Genomic DNA, 15,939 nt, shown 5'->3' on the forward strand with positions numbered 1-15,939 from the left:
GTTTAGATACTCCAGAGAAGACAGCTTCAAGCTCCTCAATCTCTCCTGCCAGGGCATGTTACTGGCTGCTTCATGGACTGGAACTGGCAATTAAGACTGAAAGGTTACTGTATAAAATATTTTCAATGGTATTGCCAGATGTGAGTGGTTTTAGGAAAATGACCTTGACTTACGGGCATTGAGTGTCAGAGCACTTCCTGTTGTGGGGCATCCTGTTTAGATACAATCTATTGATAACTATTAGAACTGACTTGCACTGGCTCCGTCAAAGTGGTCGGAGCATTATTGCTGTCATCGAAGCTGGTAACAAACTTCCCATGGGTTAAAAATCGTAAATAATAGAGTAGGTACGAGGTCTGATGGCACTGCTGGAGTATTGATGTTGCTGTTAATCACATTAACTCGGCTGGAGTTGACTGAATTTATATTGTCTCTTTATGAATCTCAGGATGTCTCTATGGGCAGTAAGTCTCCACAAGTAGCAACGTGACAGTGAGCAGGGATAATCTGTTTTGATTTAAGTTGTGATTGTTGGAGTCCAGCCTTGGTCAACAGCCTGTGTGGAGTTCCCACATTCTCCCCATGATAGTGTGGGTCCCCTCCAGGTGCTCTGGTTTCCTTCCACAGGTCAAAGATTTGTGGGATAGGTGGATCAGTTGTGCAAAATTGTCCACAGTGTCCAGGGTTGTGCAGACTCGGTGGATCAGCCATGGGAAATGCAGTATTACATGGATGGAGTGCTCCAGGTGGGATGCTCTTTGGATGGTTGGTGGGGTTTCATGGGCCAATGCTCTCCTGCCACACTGTCGGGATTCTATTCTATGATTGAGGATAAGGGCTATACTGCAGGGTGTCCTTGGCGAAGGAGCATGTGGTATGTATCAATGCTCTCGATGCCTTTAAATAGAGGTAGGCATCCCAGGGGATACAGTGCTTTATCTCCACTGCTGCCCCCTCACCCCCAACTCTACTTTGATTTGGTCCCTTCCCACTCTGTCATTTGTAATGGTTTGCTTTGCCCGTAATGGGCTTTGTTTGTAAATATTCAATTGTTTACACGGGTGGTTTACTGCTGGTGATTATATATTTACAAAAGCCAATATGGTGTAATGATGATTTTGATGGTGGGAAGGTTGCTGTGATAACACTTCTGGGAAGGAGAAATGGGGGGAAAAAGAACACTTCACAGCTCAAAGAAGGAGAACTGAAAAGCAGTTAAATCAAACCAAAGGTTCAGACAGGGAGGGAATATTTCCCTGGAGTGAGAGTAACTGGAAAGTGATGGTGTCCGGGAATAGACAGGATTTTGTTTTACAGGGCGTTTGAAATTTTTAAAAACTGTTATATTCAGATAGTTTCATTTATTTTCTTTTAGTTTTATTTATTGTGGAATAAATAGCTACAATATTTTAAAAGCAAATTCACAAACCTTGTGTTAAAGACAAATGTTAAATAAATCCATCAAATCATCCCTCACTGAAAACTGATGTGGAAGTGCATTCGCCTGCAGAATCCCTGCCCTGCCTACTTCTTCCTACCCGGGCTCCATGGCTATATACATACCTGGCAGATAGCAGCAGGAGGCCATTCGGCCTTTCAATCCTGCTCCACCATTCGATGGGAAACAGCTGACCATCTCGCTCAGTCTCCTGTTCGTGCGGTGTTCGAATCCCCTTTCATGACTATCTCAAAGAGCTATATCTAAGTCCTCCTTCGGCTTCACTGCCTTTTGTTCCAGTGGCGTTTCTGTGTAACTGTGTAGGTATAGGCAGGGGTAATGTGATGGTGCTGCCTCCTGGAGGATGCACTCAGCGTCCCTCGTCATCGTACAGTAACATCAATTGGGTTTCAGCAACTCGAGATAGAAACCGTTTCCAGGATATGGGCATCACTGGCTCAGTCAGCATTTATTCCCCACCTCTAGTTACCCTTGAGAAGATGATACTGAGCTGCTGTCTTGAACCATTCACAGTCCATTTGGTGCAGATAGACCGACAATGCTGGGAGGGAGAGTGGTGCAGGATTTTATACGAGTGATTCTCCACCTTTGGTTCTTCAAATGTTGTTAATTTAATCACGATCTGCACATGATTTTGAGATTTCGGTCCGTAAATCTTCACCGTCTAGCACCCAGTATAAATGAATATGTACAGATTAGAAATTCAGAGCAGACAATTCTAGTTTTGCTGGGATATCTTTTCCCCCTTTCTTCCCCAAAAACTTCCCCAGCCCACTTACTCTCTCCCACCATTCTGACTCTGCTACCCCTAATGTACACCCTTTCCATTCTCATAGAGTTACTGATAAACAGCTCCATGCCACCACTTCCCGTCCCTGGTTCGATTCTGCACCCTTTCTGGGTTCACTTCCTTTCCCTTCAGTGGCTGCAAGTCAATAATGTAACAGCAGAATGAGACAAATGGAAACAGAAAGGGAGGTGACAGATCCTGGACAGAAGAGGAACCTTCAGTCTGGGAGAATGGGTCACATCCTTCTTTGTTTCTCATTGGTCGATTCCAGTGTTATGACAAGTTGGGAATGGAACTTGGTCCCATGTGGGTGTGGTGACACTTTGACCCTCTAACAGATCAATACAAGCAACTACGTTCCTCCTCCAGATAATCACAGTGTGAAATACTTTCCACTAGTTACCCCAAAGCACACGCTCCAAAACCCACCAACATTTTGTACGTGTGCAGTGCCGGGTTTCCCCACAGACGTGCGGTCCCTGCCTCGGAATTTGGGAGTTGCAGTCCCCATGCAGCCACTGGAGCTCTGTCTCTGGAACGTGAATGAAAAGTGTGGGGTGGAGAATGTTGTGTATTGGATTCCCATTCAGACACATGGGACATGTGGGCTGTCACTGGGATTTACTGAGACATCCACTTAAACAACCTGATTTCTGACGTAAGGAATATAGATTCAGCCAATTGGGGGATAGGGAGGTTAATAAGGCACAGTAGGTTTTAAGCAGAGGTGGCTCAGTGGCTAGCACTGCTGCCTCACAGTGTCAGGGACCTTAGGCGACTGTGTGGAGTTTACACATTCTCCCCATGTTTGCATGGTTTCGTGCAGTTCTCCAGTTTCCTCACACAGTGTAAAGATTTGCAGGTTAGATGGATTTCCCATGCTAAATTGCTGATAGTGTCCATGCACGTGCCGGTTAGACAATTAGCCATGGGAAATGCAATGTTACAGGGAACGAGTGGGTCTGAATGGGATGCTCATCATCGGGTTGGTATGGACTCGATGGATGAATACTCTGTTTCTGCACTATAGGGACTCTATTCTATTCTCATGAGGAAGAATGTACTTGTCTCGATGTGTTGTGAATCTGTGGAATTCCCTATTCAAAATGCGGTGGATGCCAGGACAATGAGCCAATTTAATGAAGAGATACAGATGTTGGAGATAATGATTTTGCAATTTCAATATGAGGGGAGACTGATCTATGGTTTTAGATTGTGTCCTACATTCACAGCGTCCAGAATACTCTGTTGTGAATATCTATCCCGCACTTTATTACAAAGCCAAGGTCACTGACAATGAAAACCAAAACACCCAGGAAACATCGTCTCACCTCGTAATCTAATAAAAGACTTCTGATCAGTCTGGTTGAATTTAGAACACAGATGGAAAACTGGAAGATTAGATCCAATCCCAAGATCCTGTGCTTAAACAAAGGAGACTACAATAGGATGAGGCAGAAGTTGGCTAATGTAAACTGAAAACAAAGACTTTATGGTGGGAACGTTAACGCACATTGGGGGAATACCAAAGCAATTTTTCGAAGTGCTCAGCAAAAGTATATATCAGGGAAAAGGAAGGACTGTAGGAAAAAGGAATAATCTGCCATGGGTGGCTCAGGAAATAAGGTAGTCTATCAAATTGAAATAGAAAACATACAAATTGGCAAAAGCCAAGGAGAAACTAGGAGATTAGAAAAAAAATTAAAGATCAACAGAAAACAAGATGGGATTGGGGGAGAAAAGTGATAAGTAGCTATCCCACAGGGCCAGAATAGCTGTTTACACTGTTTGAGGGGAACTTATTGTGTGGGGAACATATGGCCTCTGTAATTGTTGAGGCATTTAACTGTTACCATAGAGATAATCCTGATCAAGTGAAAAATCACAGCACACCCCAAAAGCTTGTACTGCCAAATAAACCTGTTGGATAATAACCTGTTGTGTGATTTACAACTTTGTCCACCCCACCACCGGCTCCTCCACATCAGAATTCTGATAGATAGCCCACTGAAACTGAAGCATCTGTCAGATACTTGAGGGAGCCACGGGGGCGTGGGGGAGGGGTGTGTCCTTTAACCACAAAATGCTGAACCGAACTAGACTTTCTAACTGCCGTTGCCATAGAGATAATATTGAGAGACAGTCTCTATTCAAAGTCCCAAACCACAAAGGTATAAGAATGGGAGTGGCACATCGGACAGGCGAGGAGTTACCTGATGCTGCCTGGAGGTGTTCTGCATGTACATTATCCAGGTAACTGCCATGTCTCATCAATAAAAACTCAAAGAAGACCACTCAGAGTTCTGTGCCTAGTTATTCCTATCCTGCAGGGTTCAGGAATATGAGTGCACAGCAGTCAGTCTTCACCGTGGAGGATACGAAGAACATGCCAGTAATTGATAAGGAGACTAAAGAAGGTGAGGACCTAGATAATAACCATTATCGTGAAAGAGTTAGAACTGGGCAAGCTAATGGAGCTAAAGGTACACAAGTCTCATTGCCCTGATGGAATACATCCCAGGATACCAACAGAGTTAGTGGGAGAAATAGCAAATGCACTTAGAGTTTTAGAATCCTACAGCAGAGACAGGCCCTTTGGCCCACACTGGCCCATGCAGACCAGAATGTCCATCCACGCTAGCCCCAATTCCCTGCACTTGACCCATTTGCTTCTGACCCCTTCCTATCCATGTATTTGTCCAAATGGCTTTTATCTGTTGTGAGTGTTCCTGCCTGAACCACTTCCAATGGCAGCTCATTCCATATACATACCACCCTCTGTGTAAAACAGTTGCCCCTCAGCTTCCCTTTTATTCTTTCTCCTCTAATCTTAAACTGATGCAATCAAGCCGTCCAATCCTTGAGTTCCTGGGAAAAAGACTGAGTGCATTCACCTTATCCAGGCCTCTCATGGTCTTATACACTTCTAGAAAAGAAACCCCTCCGTTTCCTCTGCCCTAAACATCAAATCCTCACTTGTCTAACCTCTCTCTATAACTCAGACCCCTGAGCCCTGGCAACATCCTTGTAAATTGTTCTGCACATTTTACAGTTTAATAACTGAAACCTACATTACATTCATCATATTTCCAGTATTTCCCCACAGCGCTGGAACCGACGTGACAATGGCAATGGATTATAATCCATGATCGAGAATGAACTCCTTTACAACAATCCCGTTTTCATAGTGTTTCCCATGGTGCAGGTATCCTTGTGTCTTTCTGGTTGCATGGTTAATAAAAGACTTGTCCTTCGACAAAGCAAAGTTGTGGCTTAATTGTTCGTGGGAAATGTGCCATGATTTTTCAGAATTTCAAAAACAAATGAAACCTCTCTCCCCAGTCACCATGCTGACATGGACTTGGCTGTGTCTCAGTACTTTTGCAGTCACACTGAGATTTGAAATATTCGCCCACGGACAGAATACACACCTTTCCTTCCAGATGAAAAGGCCAATGATATTCAGATCGGCACGGATCAAGTAACTATCACATCTGAACATGAAGTTCAATTTGAATTTCACATTTGCAAATCCACCCTTTCAGTACCAAACAACATAGCACCCAAGTTACCACTGTTAATACAGGATGAAAATTCATAAGACAATTGTAGTATCAAACTGTAGTTTCCTTGTTCCCCCAAAGCTTTAAGCCTCAGTCTCACAATTTCTCTCTTCTGTGAACTAAAATCCAAACCAATCCCCTCACTCCTTTCCTCCACACCCAGTTCTCACACACTCTCTCATCGAATTCAGTTTCCAAGCTCCTGGTGAGAACCATCCTGCATACATTGCTTCCTGCACATTCTGGCCATGACCCATCTTACTAAAATGAGCCAAATTAGAATTCTAATTTCAGGCCCATTCTTGTCCCTTTCCGAAACAACCCTGAGTCTTCACAAAAGAGTTTTGATAACTTTCTGCAAAATGCTGCACCACTGATAGTCTGATCACATGTCAGGGTAGCAAGAAAGGGGCCATTCCCCTGGGTCCTGCTCCCAGAGGGATGAAGCTGCTAATGATAGATTAATCCCTCACACCCACAGCCTCCTTCCCAGACACTGACCGATACTGCGCATACTCCGACAGTTGCCAGCACTGCACCCATGCACTGGTCTCCCCTCCTACAGCACGTGGTCCCAATTATACAGGAGTCTGGTTGATTGACAGCAGCTACTGCCCAATATATCAGAATCCCTACAGTATGGAAACAGGCCCTTCGTCCAAACAAGTCCATACTGACCCTGCAAACAGTAACTTACACAGACCCATTCCCCCCTCCCCCCCACTAATGTAACTTATACTATGGGCAATTTAGAATGGCCAATTCACCTGCCCTGCACATCTTTGGATTGTGGGAGGAAACCCGCTCAGACAGAGGGAGAATGCGCAAACTCCACATAGACTTCGCCCGTGGCCAGAATCGAACCCGGGTACCTGGTGCTGTGAGGCAGCAGTGCTAACCACTGAGCCGTCTCTATAGGGTGGAGGTGGCTTGGCTGGAGGACTGGGACAATGGGATTGTGAACAATGAATGAATGTGGAGGACACTGGGGGATGGACAGGTCAGTGAGGGACAGGATCAGTGCAGCAGCAGGAGGTGATCCTTTACAAACTGAGCAATGGGAGAGTCTGCCAGGAGAGAAACTGCAGGAAGATTCTGTTTGGAGGCTCAGGCAGGGACAGCAGGGAGACAGCATGGCTTGGTGGCTTGGGCAGTTTTACTAATCAACCTCTTCAAAGATGCTGTTACTCAACTCCGTGCCCGATCCTCCTAGTCCAGAGGTAAGGACATTTATACTCTTTCTTGGTGGGCAAGGGACACAGGAACTGACTTTCAAAAGGAACTCACCTGTGTTGGTGACATTAGCAAGACTCAATACAGACTCACTGACAAAATGCTGGCGTACTTGAACTTCATCCAGAATATCAACACCTTTTACTGGGCAACGCAGACCCCGATCTACAGAGTTAAATACTGGATACTAATGATAGCTTTGTGCATGGGAAATCATACCTCATGAATTTAATTCCGTTTTATTTTTGAAGAAGTAACAAAGAGGATTGGTGAGGTTAGAGCATGGACATGATCTTCATGGACTTCAGTAATGTGTTTGACAAGGTTCCTCATGGGAGACTGATCAGCAAGGTTAGATCACATGGAGTACAAAACTGGCCCGAACTTAGAAGCAGAGGGTGCTTTTCAGGCTGGAGGCCTGTGACCAGTGGAGTGTCACAAGGATCGGTGCTGGATCTACAACTTTTCGTCATTTATATCCATGATTTGGAGATGAACATAAGAGGTATTGTAAGTAAGTTTGCAGATGACACCAAAATGGGAGGTGGAGTAGACAGTGAAAAAGATTACCTCAGAGTACAAGAGGATCTGGATCAGATAGGTGAATGAACTGAAGAGTTCAGTTTAGAAAAATGCGAGCTGCTGCATTTTGGAAAAGCAAACTTTAGCAGGACCTATCCAGTTAATAATAAGTTCCTGGGGAGTGCTGCTAAACAAAGAGTCCTTGGAGTGCAGGTTCATAATTCCTTGAAAGTAGAGTAGCAAGTAGATAGGTTAGTGAAGGCAGCAGTTGGTCTGCTTGTCTTTACTGGTCAGAGCATTGAGTGTCAGGGTTGGGAGGTCGTATTGTGGCTGTACAGGACATTGATTCGGCAACTTTTGTAATATTCCATGCAATTCTCGTCTGCTCCCGATCAGACTGATATTCTAAAACATGAAAGGGGCCCGAAAAGAAGTACAGGATGTTGCCAGGGTTGGATAGGCTGTTTTCCCTGGAGCGTCAGAGGCTGAACAGTGACCTGAAAGAGATGTTTAAAATCAGGCCGGTCATGGATAGAATAAATAGACAAGATATTTTCCCTGCGGATGGGGGAGTACAGACTAGGGGACTGGGAGGGGAGGGTAGACAGAGAAGGTGTGGGCGGAGTTTCAGAGATGGTGGCTGGATCGAGAGGGTTGGGACAGAAATGGGTGGGGACAGAGAGGGGGGATAGAGAGGGGAGGCACAGAAATGGATGGGGACAGAAAGCGGGATTAGAGAGGAGGGGAACAGACAGGGGGATCAGAGGGGGCGGAGGGGAACCAGACAGAGTGGGGGGAGACGGGGGGAACAGAGAGGGGGAAGATGGAGAGTTATTTTATAGATCTACAACTCAACCCTGTTCTCGCTTTCTCCTCCTCACCTTAATTCCCTCTGAAGGGCTCAGAACAACTGCATAGTTCCTGGAAAGTGGAGTTTCAGGGAGATCAGGTTCTGAATATGGCATTTGGGACACTGACCTTTAATAGAATGCACTGGTCAATAAATGGACACTGGTTTGATTCCACTGTCTGTGTGGTGTTTGCACATTCTTCCCGTGTGTCTGCGTGGGCTTCCTCTGGGTGCTCAATTTCCTCCCACAATTCCAAAGACATGCAGGTTAGATGGATTCGCTTTGGGTCATGGTAGGTTACAGAGTTAGGGTGGAATGCTGTTCCGATGGTTGGTATGGTCTCATGGGCCGAAAGGTCTACTTCCACACTGTGGGGATTCTGTCACTGAGTACAGGGGTTAGGAGGTCACGTTGTGGCTAAGTATGGCATTGGTGAGGCCAGTTTTAGAATACTGCATTCAATTGTGGTCCCCCAGATTTCAGAAAGATGTTACCAGAATATGACTCAACCTATTAATGGCAAGTTCTTGGGAAGTGTTGACAAACAAACAGACCATGGAGTGTGGGTTGATAGTTCCTTGAAAGTGGGGGTGAAGTTAGATAGGTCAGTGAAGGTGGTGTTTGGTATGCTAGCTGTTATTGGGCAGTGCATTGAGGATAGGAGCTGGGAGATCATGTTTCGGTTGCACAGTTTATTGGCTCGGCCACTTTTGGAATCCCCAGACTGCTTTCAATTCCAGTCTCCCTGTTACAGGAAAGATGTTGGGAAACTTGCAAAAGTTCAGAAAAGTTTTACTAGGGTGCTGCCAGTATTGGAACATTTGAACCACAGGGAGAGGCTGAATAGGCTGAGGCTATTTCCCTGCAGCACTGGACAGTTTAGGTGGCTTTATCGAACTTTATAAAATTATGAGGAGCAATGAAAGGGTGACTAGTCATGGTTTCTTTTTTCCCAGGGTAGGGGAGACCAAACAAATGTGAATCTTTATTCCAAAGTGGAAATGACAAATTCTAGAGGAGAGATGGCAAGTAAAGAGGATATGAAAACTGAAACAATTGAAGATGCTGTAAACCAGGAAGAGAAACAGAAGTTTCTGGAAAGGCTCAGCAGGTCTAGCAGCATCTGTGAAAAGAAATTAGAGTTAACGTATCTGAGGAAGGGTGCTCAGACCAGAAACTTTAACTGATTTTTCTTCACAGATGCTGCATGACCTGCTGTGCATTTCCAACAACATCTGTGCAAGTTTAAAGGGAGTTGGTTGAAGTATATACCTGAGAGTAACTTTATAAAGTGCTAGTGAGACAACTTCTGGAGTAATGACAGAAGTTTTGGTCCCTTTATTTTTGGTCCCTTTTTCGTCATTTCGTCAGATACATTTCACAAAAGAGAGACTGGGATGATCCCTGGTTTGCAGGGATTATTTTTTAAGAAAAGACTGAAGAAAGTGGGATTCTACACACTGGATTTGGGAAGAATGCGAGGGGATCTCATTGTAACATGCAGGATATTTAAGGAGTTTGACAGGGTAAATACTGAGAGGATGTTTCCCATCATGATGGAGTCTGGAACCAGATTCTGGGATAGTCGCGGAATCACGAGCTCTGTTGTGGATTCGACAAGTTTAAGGCAACACCGACATGAGTCAGGGGTTTCAGTAGCAATGGAGCTGGAATGAGGTGGAGATAAGCAACATTCCAAGAGATTGGAATTCCTAGTGTTTGTGATTGTGTAGATGTCTGATCAGAAGATCAGCTTGGGGTCAGATATGAGAGCAATATTGTGAAGAGTGTGGTTCTGCCTCAGACAGTTCCCAGGGAGAGGGAGGAGCTTAGCAGTAAGGGCAAGTGTTTTGTAATAGCAACTGAAGGCAATGGGTTTAATCATTGCAATGTTCCATTGCAGGAAATTGCAGCCAATCGCGTAGTGGCAGTGTGATGAGCAGCTTGATAACTGAGTAATGGAGAGGGATTATGGTAAGGGAGAGCTGGGCATTGTCAGTGTACATGTGAAACCAAACACGGTGCTTTTGGACAATGTCACCTCCTGGCAGTATGTAGGTGAGAAACAGGGGGGACCAAGGAGAGATCCTTCAGGGACACCAGACACAAGGAATTCAGAAAGGAAAGCGAAAGTCGGGATGGAGCAGGTTTTTCCAACAACGGTGGGGTCAAGTATTAGTTTGTAGCAGAATGTGAGAGAAGGACATAACCAGAAAAGACAGACGGGTAGAACAAGGAACAATATCTGTGAATTGGGGAGGGGGAGCCCAACTCCAAAAGCATTATTTCTATATTAGTGACATCACCCAACTCCATCCTAGCCTCAGCTCATTTACTGAAATAATCGTCCATCTCTGTGTTATCTCCAGACTTCCTTGTACAAACACACTTTTGGCCAGCCTCCCACATTCAACATACATGAAATCTCAAGAGTATCTAAAACCCTACTTCCCAAGTGCTCACTTGTATCAAAACTTGTTGATCCATCAAAAGGCTCCTATTAACAAGCAACAATTTAAAATTCTCAACCTTGATGTACTTCCTGGCTGTGAACATCCCTGTCTCCCTGCACCGCACAACTTGTGAGACCCCGACAACTCATTTTCTTTCAGACTCAACGATGACTTTATTCATTGCTTCACCTGTCGAGCTGTTTCTACTGTTGCCAAGGCAACACGGTCTGGAATCCCCACCCCAACGCCCTCAGACCTGCTTTCCTCCTTTAAGGTATTCCTGAAAACCTGCTTATTTGGCAATTCTTTTGAGCACCTGACGTAATATCCCCATCTGTGGCCTTATGTCAGAAGTTCTCAATAGTATTTCTGTGGAATTATAAACATATAAAAATAAACAAACTGTCGTTGATTTGCACGTAGATTGCCAACTCTTCAATGTTGCTGAGTGAATAATCTAAAACAGCTCTTACCCAAACACATTGTGGGAGCACCTTCACTACACGAACTGCAGCTGTACAACGAAGTCAAACATCACCTTCTCCATAGGCAATGGGGCTTTGGCACCGATCACTGGTATCTGTGGAGGTAGAAATAGACTGTTGATATTTCAGGGAGTGCAAAATGCATTATAGGGAGGGAAAATGGTGCAGAATTTGGATTTTGAAATTTGTGTTTTAAAATGTGCACTAAGTTCTGTAAAACCTCTCATCCCATACCATGAAAATTTCCTCCTCTTCCTGATCTATGTCTTTCCTTTCCCCCGCCCTTTACCTTCACACATTTCCAATGCCTTGGCCACAACAACATTGTGTTGTCAGTGCAGTTTATCACGTGGTTGAGTATTGTCCCGCCCCACACTCACTCCGATTGGTTGAAGGACCAACTAGCACCTCTAGCCCCCGTTCTCCCACTCGTATTGGTCCTGCGCTGACATCAATAATCCGAGGCCCATTGTGGGCTGGAGCATGCTGTGCTTCCTGCTTTTGCTGCTGTTCATTTGGTATGAGACAGAGAGGGCTCATCCCTGTTTCTCCTGATGTCAGACAATAACAACAACTACCTGCATTGTATGGAGCCTTTCACACTGAAAAATCTCTTAAAATGCTTCACGAATGATGGGAACGTTGATGAAAGAGAACGATTTTTAGATAAATCTTTAAGGCGTAGAGGGGGAGTTAGGGAGGATATTCCAAAGGTTTGTGTCCTCGGCAGCTCCAATCGTGGAATGATATAGGTGTGGAACAGCTTATACTGGAGACAGTTAGTGGCTAACCATAGGTTAACAACCTCATGTCGTAGCCACCTACCCCACACACCAGACCTTGTTCTCACAGCCTGCCATTACACACTACCTATGGTTAGCCACTAACAGTCTCCATTAACAGCTAATCACCCTCCCCCAGCCAGAACGTTATCTACTCCTTTACCCAACTGTTCTTCTCACTCTATCCCCACCCATCCTTTACTCCTTTTTTCCACCCCCCACACTAACTTCTGCACATAAACTGACTTTTTTTTTTCTCAGTAAGATCTGTCCTGAGGAAGGGACACTGGTTTGAATCTTTAACTGATTTCTCACCACAGATACTGCCAGACCAGCTGAGCTTTTCCAGAACCTCCTGGTTGTTGTTTCTGATTTACATCTTCCGCAGTTCTATTGGTTTTAATTTACCTGGAGCTTTTAATTCAGGTCCAACAGCCTCTGTCCCAGTCTCTGCTGTCTCTCCCAACCCCATCCAGTGACACTGCACCTGCACAGCTCATGGACATGTGTTGCCGTGCTGGCCACACCCCTCACTCACTCCCATTGGCTGCAGGATCACACAGCCTCTCCTCCTATTGGTCTGGAGCTACCGTTAATTAAGCCGGCGCCGATTGAGAGGTGAGTGGTTGGCTCCTCCCTCTCTCTGCCCTGAGATGAGCTTCATCATTCACAGTGTGTGGGGCAGTATAACACAGCACAGGGCCTGGGGGCTATCAGCCCATTAGGGCTGTACTCTCTCCCTCTGGTGATGCTGCAAGTCTGTCCCAAGTCCCTTCCCATGTGCCCACAGCCCCCCAAATCTTGCCTTAAAAAGTAAAATTCTGTGTCTGTTTCAGAATACCTGCTGAATCTGTGTCATTCAGACTGTTCCAGATGCTCAGAACTTACTGAGTAAAATAGTGTTCACATTTTCACCTTGTATTATTTGCCAATTACTTGAAAGTAGTTACTAAACATTGTGACAGTGCTAACAATTCCTCTCTTCTCTCTCTCTCTCTGCAATTTCAAGACTTTGGAACCAAATCTGCACCAGGTCGAAATCACTCCTTCACCTTCTCAGCTCCGAGGATAATTATCTGTGCTTCAGCTAGCTCTCCACACAATTTATTAAGATCAAAGAAACAGACCTTCGGTCCAATTCGTCTGTGCCAACAAGGAATCCTAAACTAATGGATTCCCAGTTACCAGCTATTGGCCTGTATCCATCAAAACACTTCCAATTCATGTACCCAAATGGAAGCTTTTTGAATGTTGTGATTTTTCAGCCTCCACTACATCATCTGGTAGCCCCTCCCATGCACACACTGCACTCAGCTTGAAAACGTTGCCATTTAGATCCCCTCCCTCTCAACTTAAACCCAGGTGCACTAGTTTTGGACCCACCTAATCTAAGGAAATAGGACCCCGGCTGCTCACCTTATTCACACCCCTCGTGATTTTATAAATCTCCATGAAGTCACCTCCCAGTCTTTGACTTACCAGAGAAAATAGTCCCAGCCTATTCCGCCTTTCCCAATAGCTCAAACCGTTCAACCCTGGCAAAGTCCTTGCAAATGTTTTCTGAACTCTTTCAAGTTTCTCAACATTATTCCAAGAACAGGGAGATTGGAAATGAAAATAGAATTCCAGAAAAGCTGTAATCAGCTCCTGTCCAGCCACAATATGACGTCCCAGCTTCTGTATTCAATGCATTGTCCAATAACAGAGAGCGTTAGTGGAGTCCCATTTGCCAGCGTTCACCTTTATCGCTCTAAAACCTTCCTCTTCATGTATGCAATCAGATGCCTTTTAAATGCAGCAATTGTACTAGCCTCCACTCCTTCCTCTGGCAGTTAATTCCTTACTTGCAATGCCCTCAACATGAACAAGATGCCCCTTAGAACTCTTTTAAATCTTTCCCCTCTTACCTTAAGCCTGTACCCTCTAGTTCAGGACCTACCGAACTTGGGAAAAAGTCTCTGACTGCTCACCTTATCCATAACCTTCATGATTTTATAAGATCACCTCTCAATCTCCAACTCTCTAGGGAAAACAGTCCCAGCGTATTCAGCCTTCTCCAATAGCTCAAACCGTCCAACTCTGGCAAAGTCCTTGCAAATGTTTTCTGAACTCTTTCAAGTTTCTCAACATTATTCCAAGAACAGGGAGATTGGAACTGAAAACTGAATTCCAGAAAAGCTGTAATCAGCTCCCTGTACAGCCACAATATGATATCACAACAGCTGCATTCAATATATTGACCAATAACGGGGATCATACCAAAAACTGCATTCACTCCCCTGCCTCCCGGTGACTCTACTTTCAAGGAACTATGAACTGGCATTCCAAGGTCCCTTTGTTTAGCAATGTTCCCCAGGACTTTACCATTAAGTGTATACGTCCTGCCCTGATTTGCCTTTCCAAAATACAACAGCTCACATTTATCTAAATTGAACTCCGTCTGCCATTCCTTGCTCCAATGGCCCATCTGATCAAGATCCCGTTGTGTTCTGAACTAACCCTCTTCACTTCTACCACACCTCCAATTTTGGTGTCTTATGTAAACTTACTGACCATACCTCATATGTTCACATCCAAGTCATTTATTTAAGGGCCCAAAATCCATTCTTGCAGCACACTGCTACTCACAGGCCTCCAGTCCGCAAAGCAACCCTCCATCATCATCCTCTGTCTACTACCTTCAAGGCAGTTTTGTAATGGCTTGCCCTCTCTGCGTTCCATGTTATCGAACCCTGCTAACCAGTCTGCTTTGTGGAACCTTGTCGAATGTCCATATAAACAACGTTCACCACCTGGATTAATCAATTTTCGTTGTCACTTCAAAACACTCACTCAAGTTAGTGAAACACGATTGACTATCCCTGGTCATTCCTTATCTTTCTAAATAGATGGATATCCTATCCCTCAGAATTCCTTCCCAACAACTTGCGTGCCACTGACTTCAGGCTCACTGTTTTCCTGTTCCATGGCCTCTTTTTATCACCTTTTATAAATAATGGCACCTCACCTGTCACTATTAACGATACAAATACCTCAGGAGAGGCCCAACAATTACTTCACTAGAATTCCAAAAAGCTCCAGGATAAACCTGATCAGATTCCAGGGCTTTATCCACCTTGATGCGATTTAAGACATCCGGTACCACCACCTCTGTAGCATGGACACTTTTCAAGTTATCACTGTTTATTTTTCCAAACTCTTGAGCTTCCATATACTTCTCAAGTAAAAATGATGTGAAATATTTGCATATCTTTCGCACCCCCTGTTAAGGGGTCCTATTCTCTGGTCCAGTTAATCTTTTGTCTGTGATATATTTGTTTAATCTCTTTGGGTGTACTCCGGGACATCCGAGAAAGGCCTACTTCACGGACCGTAATTTCCCTCTGACTTGATCAACAATGCCCTCCAACACATGCTCTCTACGTCGCGCACCTCCGCCTTTACCCCACCCCTTCAGCCACAATAAAGAATAAAACCCTGCAGTCTTCACTAATCTCAAGATAAAGCAAATTAACCTGTTATTTCTGCTGCCTAAAGTCAGACCCCACCACCAGAGACATATTTCCCTCCCCAACCCTATCTGTGTTCCGCAGAGACCATTCCCTCTGCAACCCCCATGTTCGGTCCACACTCTCTCACCAACCCACGCTTCACACACTTGACCCTCCCTTGCCGCCATGGGAAATGTAAAACGTGTGGCCACACCTCCCTCTGACCAAGACCTCAAAAGGATCTTTTCACATCAGGCAGAGGTTTGCCTGCAAATCCCAAAACCTCATATACTGCATCTGGACACTATGG

General features: G+C 44.9%; 1 long non-coding RNA gene across 1 annotated transcript in view; it reads right to left on the reverse strand.

Moving 5' to 3' along the window:
* Positions 1-1,938: 1,938 nt before the first annotated feature.
* Positions 1,939-15,939, reverse strand: part of LOC122551872 — a 26,169-nt gene continuing 12,168 nt past the window's right edge. Inside the window, exons 2-3 of the long non-coding RNA XR_006312220.1 lie at positions 11,345-11,451; positions 1,939-2,123 (exon numbers count right to left, since the gene is read on the reverse strand). This is a non-coding gene — a long non-coding RNA (uncharacterized LOC122551872). The remainder of the gene's footprint in view (positions 2,124-11,344; positions 11,452-15,939) is intronic.

This window comes from Chiloscyllium plagiosum, chromosome 7 (assembly GCF_004010195.1).
Source record: "Chiloscyllium plagiosum isolate BGI_BamShark_2017 chromosome 7, ASM401019v2, whole genome shotgun sequence".
NCBI lineage: Eukaryota > Metazoa > Chordata > Chondrichthyes > Orectolobiformes > Hemiscylliidae > Chiloscyllium > Chiloscyllium plagiosum.